Source organism: Balaenoptera physalus (assembly GCF_965194825.1).
Source record: "Balaenoptera physalus genome assembly, chromosome: 16".
In the NCBI taxonomy this organism is placed as follows: domain Eukaryota; kingdom Metazoa; phylum Chordata; class Mammalia; order Artiodactyla; family Balaenopteridae; genus Balaenoptera; species Balaenoptera physalus.
The window spans coordinates 85,521,336-85,536,731 of record NC_138898.1 but is presented as its reverse complement, the minus strand read 5'-3'; positions in this window follow the sequence as shown (position 1 = coordinate 85,536,731).

The window sequence follows — 15,396 nt, the reverse complement described above, 5'->3', positions numbered from 1 at the left end:
GGGGCTGCTCCCCTGCCCCCCACCCCCTGGGGCTGCCGGGGGAGGGTGGGGCACCCTCGGCCCAGAGGCAGGTCGCTCCCCGTGGACGCAGCCATCACTACTGGCCCCCTCAGACGTACCTCCTCTCTCCCACCCCCCAGCTCCACATTCAGAGGCCCACGGTGGTGACAACTGCTCAGTGAGGGGGACGTGGGCTCTCACCCCTCACCCAGATCTGGACGACGAGGTAGCGGCCGACAGAGCCCTCCCCAGGCCCCGGGGCCGCCAAGAGGAATCAGACGTCAGGGCCCGAGGACGGTCCTCCCAGGGCTGCTGGCTTTGCCCCATCCGCACTGTTGGGACCACACTCTGCTCCCATGCCCTCCATCCAGGAGCCCCAAGGCATCTTGTTTGCTCTATGGTGACACCCACTCTGGAATTTCCTACCATAAAAGAGCAAGTCTTAAAGCGCAGAGTGTGGCCTGAGTGGTCTCCTCCCCTCCGCTGCAGGGGCCTGGCTGCAGGCCTGCATGTCTGGGAGGGTCCTTCTCGGGAGAGCACTCCTTCCAAGGTTGGAGAACAAACCTCGGCCCCTTCCTGTGCCCCACATGTGGGGCCGGGAGGCCCTTGTCTGCTCCAAGCAGGGGCAGGGGCGGGCCCACCTCTGCCTGAGGTCTCTGCAGCAAACAGGCTTAAGGTCACATCCCGGGAGGGAGGAGTGGGAGCCCCCAGAAAGGCCAAAGAGTGAGTGCTTTGCCCTGCTGACCTTGAGAGGGGCCTAGGTCACTCCAGATGACCAGAGGGGCTGTGCTTACCTGTGAACCCACAGACCCAAGAACTCTCAGCCATGCTGGGGCTGGGCACTGGCCCAGCTGTGTGCATGACCTGCACCCCGTGACCTGGTGGGGTACCCATAGCGGCAGTAAAGCTGGCTTGAGAAGAGGGGAGAGGGGTCTCATTCCCTGGGGCTGGAGTCGAAAGCAGGGCACCCTTCTCCTCGGAGGCTCAGGCCCACCCTCTCCTCCACCTTCCACCTCCCTCCAGGGGTCCCATTTGTTCTTCCAGGCTGCTTCAGGCCCTGTGCCTGCCCCTTCAGAGCGGTGACAAATCTGATGGCCTGTGTGCCTATGTGCTGCCCGGCCAGGGAGGGGCTCCCCTTCCCTCTGCCCTTTGGCCTGGAACAGGGCTGAACCTCCAGTCATTAGTGAAGCTTCCAGACTGCCTCAGATGACCCCCAGCTCTCCGGTGTCTCAGGATCAAAGGGCTTGGGGCCCATTTATTTCTGGGATTTCTTGACCGACATTCATTTCGCCAGTTCCTGAAAGGGTGAAAGGCAGGTGCGCTGCCTTCCAGACTCAGTCACCAGTCTCCAAAGTCGAGACTGGTGACAATGACACTCTGCTTGCTGCCTCTGGTCCTTCAGCTCCCACCCCCACATCGTGAATGACGCCCGCCCATCCACTGCCCTCACAGCCCCAGCCCTGCCATCTCCTGGACCTGCCCACGCCCAGGGAGGGCTGTGTCTTGGGGCCACAGTTGGGGGTACCCTCAGCCTCCTGCCCCTCGCCTACTCCTCTCCCCTCCCCCGTGAGATCCGGGGGAAGAGCCAGGGCTTTGGGGCTCATCTGAGTTAGCCTTAGCCTCTCTGAGCCTCAGTTTCTGCTCCAGAAAGTGAGAATAAGAAAACTGACTTGTGGACTTCCCTGGTGGTGCAGTGAATAAGACTCCATACTCCCAATGCAGGGGGCCCAGGTTCAATCTCTGGTCAGGGAACTAGATTTCACATGCATGCCACAACTAAGAGTTCGAATGCCACAACTAAGGAGCCCTGGAGCCACAACTAAGGAGCCCGCCTGCCTCAACTAAGACCTGGTGCAGGGCTTCTCTGGTGGCGCAGTGGTTGAGAATCCGCCTGCCAATGCAGGGGACACAGGTTCGAGCCCTGGTCTGGGAAGATCCCACATGCCGCGGAGCAACTAAACCCGTGTGCCACAATTACTGAGCCCGTGAGCCACAACTACTGAAACCCCTTCAGGGCTTCAGCAGGCACAGCCCCTTATTTATTTTTTAAAATAAACATTAAAAAAAAAAAAAGAAAAAGAAAACTGACTTGTCAGGGATGGAGAATCAGACAGAATCCCCCAGGCACGATCCCTGGCACATGACAGTTTCTCAGCCAATGGTAGGGTCTGTCCTTACCCCGCGAATATGCCCCTCCAACCCCCTCTCACCTCCCACCCCTGCCCCAGATTCCCCGGGTTCTCCCTTACATGACACAAGACAAATGTCTTAACATCTCAGCTCTCTCCGACTCTTGTCCTGGCCATTTCTGCATCACCCCATCCCTGCCTTGTGTCCTGAGGATGTCACAGGGCTGTCAGGCATCCCGGAATTAGGGGAAAGGCCACTGCTGTAGCCAAATGGGCACAAGATAGGGTTTGGGGACAAACCCTAACCCTAACTCAGATTCTAATCCTGCCATGAAGCAGCCGTGTGCCATGGGGCAACTCAGTTTGTCTCTGGCCTCAGTTTCTCCCCCTAAAGGACAAAGGTTGGGGCCTCTAGGATTCCTTCCCACTCAGCTGCCCTGGGCTCCATGGCCATAGGACTGGCCTCAGGTTGGCAGAAGATGATAGCGGGTCCTCGTTGGACCCTCCAGGATCTACTCTGCCCCTCACCTGCCCCCAGAGAAAGAGGGAAGGGAACAAAGGCTGAAATCGAACTGTGGGCCTCAGGATTCCCACCCTCTAGGGATGTCATTCTGGGATCTCCTGGGTGAGGGGGGAAGGGAGTTTGGGGGCAGAAGTGGGGGGCTCATGCTGGGCCCTGTAGATGTCATTCAAACAGCCACGTCCTGGCCTTTGCCCTGCCCTGAGCTCACGACCCCAGGGGGCTCCTGACACCCTGTCCTCGACCTTGGACAACTCTCCTTCAAGGAGGAAATGGGGTGAGGGTGGGGGAGAAAGCACACCTAAGCATAATCATGGAGCCTGTGGCCTCCTTGGCCCAAACCTGCCCGCAGGAGGCAGGGCCTTCTCTGGGGGCCGACCTGAGGGCTGACTGGCCAAATGAAGAGGATGGAGGTGGGAAGAGGGGGAGGGAGGCTGGGGCAGGGTGGAGAAGTGGCTTGGCTTGCTCTAAAGCGGGGAGTGGTTCACTGAGTTGAACCCTGCCACCCCTTGGCATAGATTCCCAGGGTAACAACACCAGGAGCTGCTATCTTATCTGTAGTAAGACTGACACGCTTTTTCCCGGAAACTTCAATGCCTTCCAGACTCTTAGTCGCTTATCTCTAATGGTGGCATTTTGGGCACTGTGATGTGCCTTAGGGAAGATCTTTCTAGCTCCCTCTCATCCCTCCCCTGCCCCGCCCTCTTTCTTCCTGCTTCTCCCTTCCCTCTTTCTGGCCCTCTCTTCCCTTCCCTCTCCCTTTCTTCCCCTTCTATTCTCCCCACATTTCCCCCATCACCCCTTAGCCTCTAACCACATTCTGCACACTGGGACTCATTGCATCTCTGGCCTCAGTCTCCCCCTCTGTGAAATGGAGCCTTTCAGACTCTCTGCTCCTGTTCCCCAGGATTCTGTGGCCCTTTCTCTGGGCCTGGCACTCACTGGTCTGGAGACCCCTGGTCAGCTTTGAGTGGCATCTGACTCTCCCATGTTTCTTCTCTGGGGACCCGGAACCATATGCCTCCTCAGGCTATGGGGCTAAAGATGGCAGGACGGGGCGTGGGCCTTGAGAAACATCCTGGTGGCCTGTGCTCGGCCTTTCCCTTTCCCAGAAGACACACCCTCTTCCGCTGTCCCCGCTTTCAGCACACCCCAGTTATATTGTACATGAAAGAAACATGAACCATTTCAGCCCAGTGCAGCCCTGTTAAGCCTTAACAAGTGCCTTCTCGCCTTCCACACGAATGGGACCAAGGCCTGGTTGCTCAGTCCTCTGTCTATAGCAGGTCCCTCTGTCCTTTCCGCCCTCCCCCTTATCCTCCCCCACCTGACATCATCTGACCTGGGCCCTTTCATTTGCCCCTGGTCCCTGTTTCCACCACTATCCTACCCTTGTCCTCCTCCTGAGAGTCTGGGGAAGATAGACTCAAGTGTCTATCCCTCCCACACCCCCTATCCCACCCCGAATAAGGCCCACCTCCTCTGAGGGAGCTTCCTGGGGGTCTCCACTAACTTCTCTCCCCTAGGACCCAACCCTGCGACCACAGGTAACCAGAAAGAGATTGTATGTGCTTCCTGTGGCTGCTGTAACAAATTCCCACAACCTGAGTGGTTTAGAAGGACAGGAGTTTATTGACTCACAGTCACAGAGGCCAGAAGTCCAAAACCAAGGTGTCAGCAGAACTGCGCTCCCTCTGAGGTTGGCAGGGAAGGGTCTGTTCCGGGCCTCTCCCCTGGCTCCTGGTGGCTGACTGGTGAGCTTGGTGTCCATTGGCTCGTAGCTACATCACCCCTATCTCGCCCTTTACCTTCACGTGTCCTGCTGCCTGCGTGCATGTCTGCGTCCAAACTTCCCCTTTTCGCGAGGAAGCCAGTCGTTTTCGATTAGAGGCCCACCTTACTCCAGTGTGACCTCATCTTAACTGATTATATCTGCAATGACCCTATTTCCAAATGTCACATTCTGTGGTACTAGGGGTTAGGACTTCACCATATGAATTTGGGGAGGGGGACACAATTCAACCCATAACAGAGGCCATGAGGAGTTTCAAGCATGGAAGTAATCTGACAGATGTGTTTTGAAGAGATCCCTCTAGCTGTGGTGTAAAGGACTGTTTGGTGTGGGAGCCCAAGTGGGAAGCAAGGTGGGCGGGGATGAAGCCGAAAACTCCAGCCTCTGTGCACTGGTGCCCAGTTGAATCTCAGAGACAGAGCTTTGGGTGAAGTAGAAAAGAACGGCTTTATTGCTCTGCCAAGCAAAGGGGGACACAGCGGGCTTGTGCCCCTCAAAACTGTGTGTCCCAACCTGGAGGGATTTGGTGAGGAGTTTTATAGCAATGGTTCAAGGGCGGGGTTGGCGGTAAAGATTAGGGTATGTGAAGGGCCTGCACTCATTTAATCTGATCTCAGGTAGTCTTTTTTTTAAAAAAATATTTATTTATTTATTTGGTTGTGCCGGGTCTTATTTATTTATTTTTATGTTTATTTTTGGCAGTGTTGGGTCTTTGCTTCTGTGCGTGGGCTTTCTCTAGTTGTGGCAAGCGGGGGCCACTCTTCATCGCGGTGCGCGGGCCTCTCACTATCGCAGCCTCTCTTGTTGCGGAGCACAGGCTCCAGACGCGCAGGCTCAGTAGTTGTGGCTCACGGGCCCAGCTGCTCTGCGGCATGTGGGATCTTCCCAGACCAGGGCTCGAACCCGTGTCCCCTGCATTAGCAGGCAGATTCTCAACCACTGTGCCACCAGGGAAGCCCTCTGGTAGTCTCTTGATGAGCCTCTCTGGTTCCTTTAGTCTGGCCTCAGGTGGTCTTCTCTGGAATGAAGAATACTAACGTCTTCCATTTGTTGGGGGTTTTAGTTCTGTAAAGAGCTCAAAGATATTGTTATGTGTATCCCTTGAGGTGGAATCAGCACCCTGCCCCAAGATTGCACTATTGTTTCTTGGCTGCTTCTCCCTTGTCGCTGCATCCCCTCTCTTCCCTGATTAGTAACTGTTTGAATCTGTCCTTTGGGACTCAGGGAAGGTCGTAGAGGCTGGAGTCTATTCCCTACAAACAAGAAATGGGGGACACAGAAAGGCTTCCATGTCCAGGGGCTCCACAGTGTCCTGCTCAGTTTCAGGGAGGCTGTGGCAGTAATCTGGGTGGGAACTGACAGCAGTGCTGACCTGGGACTTACAGGAGAAATGGAAAAAAGTGGGCCTGTTCAGGATCTACTCTGCTGGAAGCTGGCTGATGGAGCAGGTGAAGGAGGTGAGGGGGAAAGAGAACTAGGATGCCTTGCAAGGTGCTGGGCTTCAGCAACTGGTAGAAGGTTGTTTTCTGAGAGGTTGTCTAGCATAGAAGATAGAAGTCAAGAGTTCTGTTTTGAACAAGGCTGGGATGCCTAGATCATCACATGATGTCTACCATTGACAGGGGAGGCCAGAGCAAGAGATACACAAGGGAGTGGTCAGAATGGCCAGGGGTGTTGGGGGGGTGGGTAGAAACTGAGGGAGTCCAGCAACCCAGAAGCCAAGGGAAGACTGTTTTTCAAGAGATGGGGGTAAAAAAAACCCAAAAGAACAAAACAAAACAAAAAAACAAAAAATAACAAAAACAAACAAAAAATAAACAAGAGGGAGGGGGTATAGGCAGAGGTAAAAATTCAAATTACAGGGAGTTCCCTGGCGGTCCAGGGGTTAGGACTTGATACATTCACTGCATGGCCCTGGGTTCAATCCCTGGTGGGGGAACTAAGATTCTGCAAGCCCCGCGGTGCAGCTAAAAAAAGAAAAAAATTCAAACTACCAAGAGGTCGTATCTTTAATCCATTACCTGGCTCCCATCCATTAGTTTTATAGGGCTGCCGTAACAAAGCAGCACAAACGGGGTGACTTAAAACAACAGAAATTTATTGTCTCACAGTCACCGAGGCCAGAAGTCCAAAACCCAGGTATCAGCAGGGCTGTGCTCCCTCTAAAGGCGGCAGAGAGGATCTGTTCCAGGCTCTCCCCGGGCTTCAGGTGATTTGCTGGCGATCTTGGCATTCCTTGGCTTGTAACCACAGCACCCTGATCTTTGCCTTCATCTTCACGTGTCCTCCGTGTGCGTGTCTGTGTCCAAACTTCCCCTTTTGACAAGGACACCAGTCATTTTGGATGAGGGTTTATCCTAACAACCTCATTTTTTTTTTAAATTTTATTTATTTATTTATTTATTTTTGGCTGTGTTGGGTCTTCGTTTCTGTGCGAGGGCTTTCTCTAGTTGCGGCGAGCGGGGGCCACTCTTCATCGCGGTGCGCGGGCCTCTCACTATCGCGGCCTCTCTTGTTGCGGAGCACAGGCTCCAGACGCGCAGGCTCAGTAGTTGTGGCTCACGGGCCCAGTTGCTCTGCGGCATGTGGGATCTTCCCAGACCAGGGCTCAAACCCGCGTCCCCTGCATTGGCAGACAGATTCTCAACCACTGCGCCACCAGGGAAGCCCTAACAAGCTCATTTTAACTTAATTACCTCTGTAAAGACCTATCTCCAAATAAGGTCAGGATTTCAATACAGCTTTGGCGAGGGGTGGGGGGAACAATTCAATGTATAACAATTGCCAAGAATCAAAAAGCTAGATAGCACATTGGGTGTGGGAAACAGACACGGCTGCAGAAGGTCAGAGGGAATGCAATTGGTATAATTCTATAGAAAGAAGTGACACAGTATTAAATACTTATGCCCTTTCACCAGGCAATTCCGATGTTTAGGGATTTACCCTATAGGTACACTCATAGACCCATCCAAGGTCATGTGTACAAGGATATTCAGATACCCTGCAGCAAAGGAGAAGACTTGAGTCTATTGGTTTTCTATTGCTGCCCTGACAAAGTACCACAAACTTAGTCAGTTAAAACAACACCCTCTGATTATTCCACAGTTTCGTGGGTCAGAAGTCTGGGCACAGGCGTGGTTCAGCTGGGTTCCCGGCTTAGGCTCTCACTAGGCTGAAATCAAGGTGTCAGCAGGGCTGTGTCCCTTGCTGCGGGCTCCGTGGAGGAATCCGCTTCCAGACTTATTCAGGTTGTTGGCAGAAGAGAGTTTGCTGGGAGACCCCTCCACCTGCAGAGCCAGCATTGGCGGGTCCTCATGCTTTGAATTTCTCTGATTTCCATTTTGCTCCTTTCCTCTGCTTTTAAGGGCTCATGTGATAACATTGGACCTGCCCTGATAATCCACGATAATCTCCCTATTTTAACTGATTAGTCAGCTGACTAGTAACAGGGATCTTGTTACTCTATTTTGGCCAGAAACAGAAGAATAATTACTTTGATTAAGGCCTTTGATTAGTGTTTAATCTATTTTACATACTTGGCTAATTAAATTCTGTGGACCGTTGCATTTATAAAATTAATACATTACATTTCCTATTTAAAGTTTTCCATTTTTTAATTAACAAACAAAACCTTTCCAACAACTCAAGAAACTCCATAAATCTAATACAATTAAATATATGTTTTTTAAAGCTTCCCCCAAACTAAAGTAATACTACTAACCTAATAAATTAAATGCATCTATATGATGAATGCTAAGTTCTTCTAAGTGTTCTAATACTGTTTATAACCTCAGCAAGGTTTTAATGTAAAATTACAAGTCTAAATCACTCACTCAATTACATATTTTATATTGAAACAAGGTTGACATCCCAATAGGCCAAATTCTCTTGAATGTTACAAATATATTAAATCCCAAATGTGAAGAGATTATTTGATACAAAAATATTAATACTAAAGGTCTGAATTTATTTGGGATGACTAGAGTAATTCTGTTCCTAGGGTTAAATGGCACCCTTCACTGTAGCAGTTAGGATATTTTTGTATCTGCTATAACAAATATGCCCCAAATGTATAATGGCTCCACCACAAAAGAAGGTTCTTTTTCTTGCTTATGTAACAGTGTTCCTGGTTGGCAGCTAGCTTTCCTCCATGTGGTGATTCAGGGATCTAGGTTCCTTCTTCCAGAGGCTTCGCTATTCCCTTGGATCTCCTCACCACGTGTCTCTAACTGGCAGAGCAATTAGTACCATTAGGGAAGTTGTATGGACCAGGTCTGGAAGTGGCATCCATCACTGTGGTCACATCCCTGGAAGGGACTTAGTCACGTGTATTTACTAACTTCTCTGAAAACTGGCTCCTGAATTGGGCACGAGCTCCCTTTCTTACAGTTGCACAACTGGACATTGCCCCCACCTCCCCGAAGACCTGCAAGACCTCATCCCCCACCCCAATCTTCTTGCTTCGCTTCTATGTGGATTAAGTTCTGATGACTGATTTCTCAACTGTGAAACAAGCAAGGTGGTTGCAGTGCCAAAGCCCCTCCAGAGGAGAGTGGGGGACTCATAGGAGTTGTGACAGAACGAAGGACCCCCAGAATGGGAAGGAGCGGTATAGCTCCAGGAGCTATAACTTCCCTTTCTCTTTCAGATCTCAGTGAGGACAGGGCTGTCTGGGATGGAGGAAGGTATGTATCCCAGGAGGACCCCCAGTGCCAGCAGCTATGGAAGAGCTATGAAGTGAGGTACTGCAGCCCTGGAGGTACTGAGAAGGGGGCACCTTCATGCAAAGGGATTCGAACAACCCCCAGTAGGCTAGCAAAGGAACCAGATTTTATGGTCCATGGCAACTACTGGTGTTGGTCACCTCTCTGAAGGTGATGGTCTCCCTTCTGTCTTCCTGTACACCTGTACTTACCAAGGAGGAAGAGGAGAGAGACCACAGTGCTTGGAAGCTCTCAAATAGAAACACCATGGAAGCTCTGTTAGGCTTGTCACTATATCAGGCGAAGCCCTGCCGCTCATTCCAGGAAGGTTCTTCCTCCTGCTTGCTCAGTTTCAGCACCAAGGACAGCGCCCCAATCAACTCGCTTACAGCCGTGATCACTTAACACTGGACTGAACTTTCCATTAGACAAAATGCTCGCAGAAGAGTTATTGCATTCCATTTCTATGAAAAACATATGTTTTAAAGTATATAGCGTTTTCTTTGAGTATATAGCATTATGAGTATTTTTAAAGTTCTTATTTTTATCTGCAGGTTCTAATTTTTTTCTTCTTTTTAGTCAATGTAATCATCTCTGTTTAATAACTAAAAACAACAAAACAACTTCATTAAATTTTTCATGGTTCCCAGACCTTTCTCCAGTCAATGCCCTATGCAAGCTCCCGTTTATCCTTGCTAGCCTCTCTCTCCTCCTCTCCCCCGGGATGTAGAGTCTGATAAGTTTGGCCTCAAGATGACTAGAGGGAAGTCTGCAGCCAGGAAGAGTGCCAGGCCCTGACCTCCCCCATCATCATTTGCTGACCACCGAGGATGCCCCGAGTGAGGCAGAACCCACGCAAAACTCACTCACACGATACAGGGACTTACTTCCTCCTGTGAGAGAACTAAGTTCTCCTTCTGGAAATGAGCTCATGTGTCTTTCCATAGATCTGAAGAGATGGAGTCTTGGATTGTCTTTCCAGCTTTCTCATCAAATCTCTGGGTTAAGTTTGGGAAAATTCATATTTGACCATTTGGACTCAATTTTGCCTTCTGCTGAATAAAGACTTGGTTGTTTCTAAAGTCGCCCTCATTGCTATCATTTTTAACATTTTTAGGATGCTTTATCACTATTCCTGCCATGCAGCTCAGGATTCATTTTGTTCTGCAAGGTGTCTCCCACAGGCCACCCCACTTAAACCTTAACCTAAGAAAGAGGCTAATCTCTGCTGCCCCCTCACGGACACTTGCAGCATCTGCAGGCACCGTTTGGCTTCTCCCCCATGAGAGATCGTTAGCCTTCACTTGGTTCCTTCTCATATTTGCCATCAAACTACCCAGCTCCTAAAACTGGGCTGTCTTAGTCCATTTGGGCTTATATAGTAGGGCTTATATATATTCGGGCTTATATAGCCATATACTGGATGGCTTAAAAACAACAGACCTTTACTTCTCACACTTCTGAAGGCCGGGAACTCCAAGATCCAGGTGCTGACAGATTCAATGTCTGGTGAGAGCCCATTTCCTTGTTCATAGTCAGCTGTCTTTTTGCAATACCCTCCCCACACCTTCCTCTCTAGAACCTGACATCCTGAAAAGCCAATTCCACTTCCTCCAGGAAGCCCTTTCTGATACAACCCTTCACAAGTAATCTCTCTCATATATGTCTTTCTGGCTGCTACAACAAAATACCATACACTGGGTAGCTTAAACAACAGACATTGATTTTCTCACAATTCTGGAGGCTGGAACTCCAAGATCAGGGTGCTGACAAGATCGCTTTCTGGGGAGCGCTCTCCTCCTGGCTTGCAGACTGGTCCCTTGCTTGCCGTGTGCTCACCTGACCACTTTTTTGTGCGTGCACACACTGGAGGTGGGGAGGGGTCAAAAAAAGCAAGCTGTCTGGTGTCTCTTCTTATAATAGCACTAATCCCATCAGACAAAGGCTCCACTCTCATTACCTCATCTCACTCCACCTCCCAAAGGCCCCATCTCCAAAAACCATCACATTGGTGGTTAGGGCTTCAGCGTAAGGATTTGGGGAAGGGGCACATTCAGTCCATAGTACTCCTTAACACTGCTATGTATACTTCTTACATCACATTCATAATTTTCCCTACACTGTCCCCTCAGGGTGAGGTTGTGGCTTTGTTCCCTTCTGTGCTCCCACAATGCCTAACACAGTGCCTTGTGCACAGAAGACGCTATTAATGCTTGTTAAATTTAATTGAATCAAGACTCATCTCCACAAAGTTTTTAAAAGCACCTCCTGCCACATTCATCCCATCCTTCTCTAGTCTCCTTTTGGGCTTGTGTCAACATGACATAACTGAATTCTTATTTGTTCTCTAATTGTTTCATACATACTTATCTCTGATCCTACAGAAAGCCCCATGTTTGGGGCCATAGTATCCAATTCAGGCCATGCATGCCATGGGCACTCGTACATCCTTTCCTCCCACAGCCAAGCCTTGCCCTCTCTGGAGAGATCAAGACAAAAGGAATGGTCAGCAAAGGCTCTTTTTCCATCACAGGGGCGCTGGGGTTGGGGAATAAATAAACATCCTGATTGCCTTTCTTCTCCTTCTCTGGATCTTTCCAGGTCAGATCCAGTCACCCTGAGACCCCGGGAATGGGTCAAGTATGAAATAAGGCTGGAAGTTCAAGGACCACTCCCTGATGATAAACTAAGACTGATGCCATTAGCCTACCCTCAAACTGTGTAGAGACGAGGGAGATTTTCCAGAGCTTCCTCTAAAATTCAGCTCTGTGCAGGCAGATTATAGTGTAATCTTTCGGATAACAGTAAGGGTCTTGGCATTTAGAACCCCAGAGATTTTACTAGACCTGGGAAGACATGACAATTGTGTTTTGCTGCTGAGGGTGATGTGACTCTGTCGATGCCGTTTAGATTACACCCCCCAGGTTGGTCAGGCCTGATTCATCTGTGATGATACAGCCGGCAGGGAGCTGGCGGCTTCCTAAGTCGGGCCGCCTGACAAGAGGCAGGGCTCACAGGGGAGCCTGGCGGCTGAGGAAATTTACTGCGCGTTGTAGCCAAGGAAAGTGGAATTGGACCTGGGCGATAATCAGCCTGATTAGCTCAGTGCCTGGAGAGAGCCAAGGGCAGGGAGGCAGTGCGGGGTGGGGGTGGGGAGGACAGGTCAGCCAGCATCAAGGTGGAGCCCCAGGGGCTGGGGTTTGCTAAGGTCAAGAGCAACTCAGGCCCAGAGAAGTGTATGGAGCAGCAAACTCAGTGAGAACAAGCCCAACGCCCAGTCCTGGGAGTGAAGGCGAGTCAGAAGCAGCAGGCTGAAGGCTAGTAGTGGGGACATGCCGCTGTGGGGGTGGGGAAGCCAGGATCGAGGAGGAGGACGGTGGGCAGAGCTGTGGTGCCCATAGTGCATCCCCTCACTGGGCAACTTCTGGCCAAGTTAAAGGCTGAAGATCTGCCATCAGCAACCCGCTCTCAGGTCCCACCCCTGGAGACTCAGCCTGTGCCAGATGTGTCTGTCCAGAGCAGAGCTCCCCGGCGTTGATCTTGGTGGCAGGCCACAAGGTTCTCATGGTGTGGCTTCAGGAATCCCAGCAGCTCTGGTTTTTGAGATAAAATGGCAGCCTGCTGGCTCTGCCCTCCCCCTCCCACCCTGTTTCTACAGGATTAAAATTTTGAATCTTCAAGAAAAGAAGACCCATCATGTCTGGCCAGGACTGAGTGACTTTGTCTTCCACAACCATTACAGGCCGTTGATGGGCCCCTGCCAGGTGGCGCCTCCAGATTTCCATAATCACCCTGATCTCAGTCACAGCTCAACCATTTGTGAGGCTTTGCTCTCTGCCAGGCCTGGTGCCAAGCATGCATGTGCATTAATTCATAGATTCCCAACCTAAGCACCTCAACCCCGTGTGCCCTGAAAGGGTTACAGGTGGGTGGAGAGAGGGAGCCCCCTGCCCTTGGACCACCCACCACGGGGCTTGCCAGAGACTGGTGCCCTACCCTCAGGTAACCTCTTACCAATGCAATCATGTTTTCACATATGCCAGTCATGGAAAAGGTTTGAAAGCACATAGTTATTTCATTTGATCCTTACAATAGCCCTAGGAGGCAAGGACCTTTATCTCCTTTTTACAGATGAGGAAACTGAGGAGTTGAAGGGTTAAATCACTTGCTCGTGGTTACCCACGTAGCAAGAGGTAGGTTTGCATTGGGCGTGCTTAGTTTGAAAGCCAGCTATGTGAACAAGCCTTTAGGAAAGCAGACTGCCCTCTCTCCCACACCAGGGCCACTGGGTCCTGATCGCTAGCAAGGCCAGCTCTCTCCCAACACCTCCATCAGGATGAAGGGTCTCTGCCTGGGTAGGATGGGGGCCCTCTTTCAACAGCATTGGAGATGTCTGTTTCTATGTTGCAGGGTAGACCAGATGGAAATGAAAGGGAAAATGCTCTTGGCTCTCTCATGCCCAGGGTTGAGCTAAAACCTTCCGGGATGGGGAGGTAGAGGAGTGGGACACAGGCACTCAGCTGTTTTCTCTTCATCTTCCTCCCTTACTGAAATGGGGCTGTCTGCACTGCAGAGACCAAGGCTGAGAATATCCAGGCCTGGGATTTGGTCCAATAAGTCAGAGACGCCTAATTTGATGCTAGAGCAACCAAGCATTTGCTGTGCTTTCCTCCACTCTTGAACCTAGAAGGCAGGCTGAGCCCAGGAACCCTGATGCTCTTCTCAGGAGCAGCCCCACAGGTCTGGCCGACCCCCCAAGACTTACCAGGCACCAGCTCAAGACCCCCCCACACACACACACTCCAAGGAGAGGCTAACCCCTTGTATTCGTTTCCTAGGGCTGCCATAACAAAGCGCCACAAACTGAGTGGCTTACACAACAAAAATGTATTCTGTAGCAATTCTGGAGGCTGGGAGTCCAAGATTAAGGTGTCAGCAGAATTGGTTTCTTCTGAGGGCCATGAGGAAGAATCTGTTCCATGCCCCTCTCCTGGCTTCTAATGGTTGGCTGGCGATCTTGGCATTTTTTGGCTTGTGGAAGCATCATCCCTTCTGCCTTCATCTTTCTATGGCATTCTCCTTGTGTGCGAGTCTCTGCGTCCAAACTTGCCCTTTGTATAAGGACTCTGGTCCTATTGGATTAAGGCCCAGCGTACTCCAGTATGACTTCATCTCAATTTAACTCACTACATTTGCAAGACCCTATTTCCAAATAAGGTCACGTGCTGGGGTACTGGAGGTTAGGACTCCAAAATACAAATGGGGAGGTGGGGGGACACAGTTCAACCCATAGCATGGCTCTTCTCCTGCAACAGTTGTTCTCACATTTGGGGGAGGATCAGAATCAGCATCAAAGAACACAGAGGCTCAAGTCTGTTGACACAGGATGGGGACCAGGTGATTCTGATAGCACCACGTGTGCCACCTCCTCTCCTGGAGCAATTTTAACTGGACCTCAGGTGCAGTGGGCTGAGCTGGTTACACATCTCCCATCACCCCACCGTCAACAGTCCAGGCAAGGCTCATTTCTTATCACCTTTGTCCCTCTGTTCCCTGCCTCCTCCTTCCCCTCCTCCATCAGTGCCCACTCCAATGTGCCACATAGATATTAATTATACATTAATATATTAAGGTAGGCTTGAAAGTTATATCGTGCTGTTTCATCTATGCAAGTGTTTTAAAATTATACATGTGAATGTGTTCTGTGGATGTTGTCTTTTTCTGTGTCTATTCTTTTAGGCTTTTAAGACCAGTCCACACGAGAGTTTCTCTGGGAGTTGCATTTCTAGGTCATCAGATTTACACATAACTTAGTTTCGCTGCTTTGCCGGATGGCTCTCCCGAATGGCTGTGCCCATGTTTACTCCCACCAGTTCCCATGTCTCCATAGACCTGTCTTTGGATGGGTGCAAAGTTACCAGTGAACATCTTCGAAAATTCTTGCTAGCCATTTAACTTCCATAATCTTTGCCTATTTTTCTTTGGGTGGCTTGTCTTTTAAAAATTGATTTTCAGTGGCTTCCCTGGTGGTGCAGTGGTTGAGAATCTGCCTGCCAGTGCAGGGGACACGGGTTCAAGCCCTGGTCTGGGAAGATCCCACATGCCGCGGAGCAACTGGGCCCGTGAGCCACAACTACTGAGCCTGCGCGTCTGGAGCCTGTGCCCTGCAACGAGAGGCTGCGATAGTGAGAGGCCTGTGCACCGCGATGAAGAGTGGCCCCCACTTGCCGCAACTAGAGAAAGCCCTCTCAC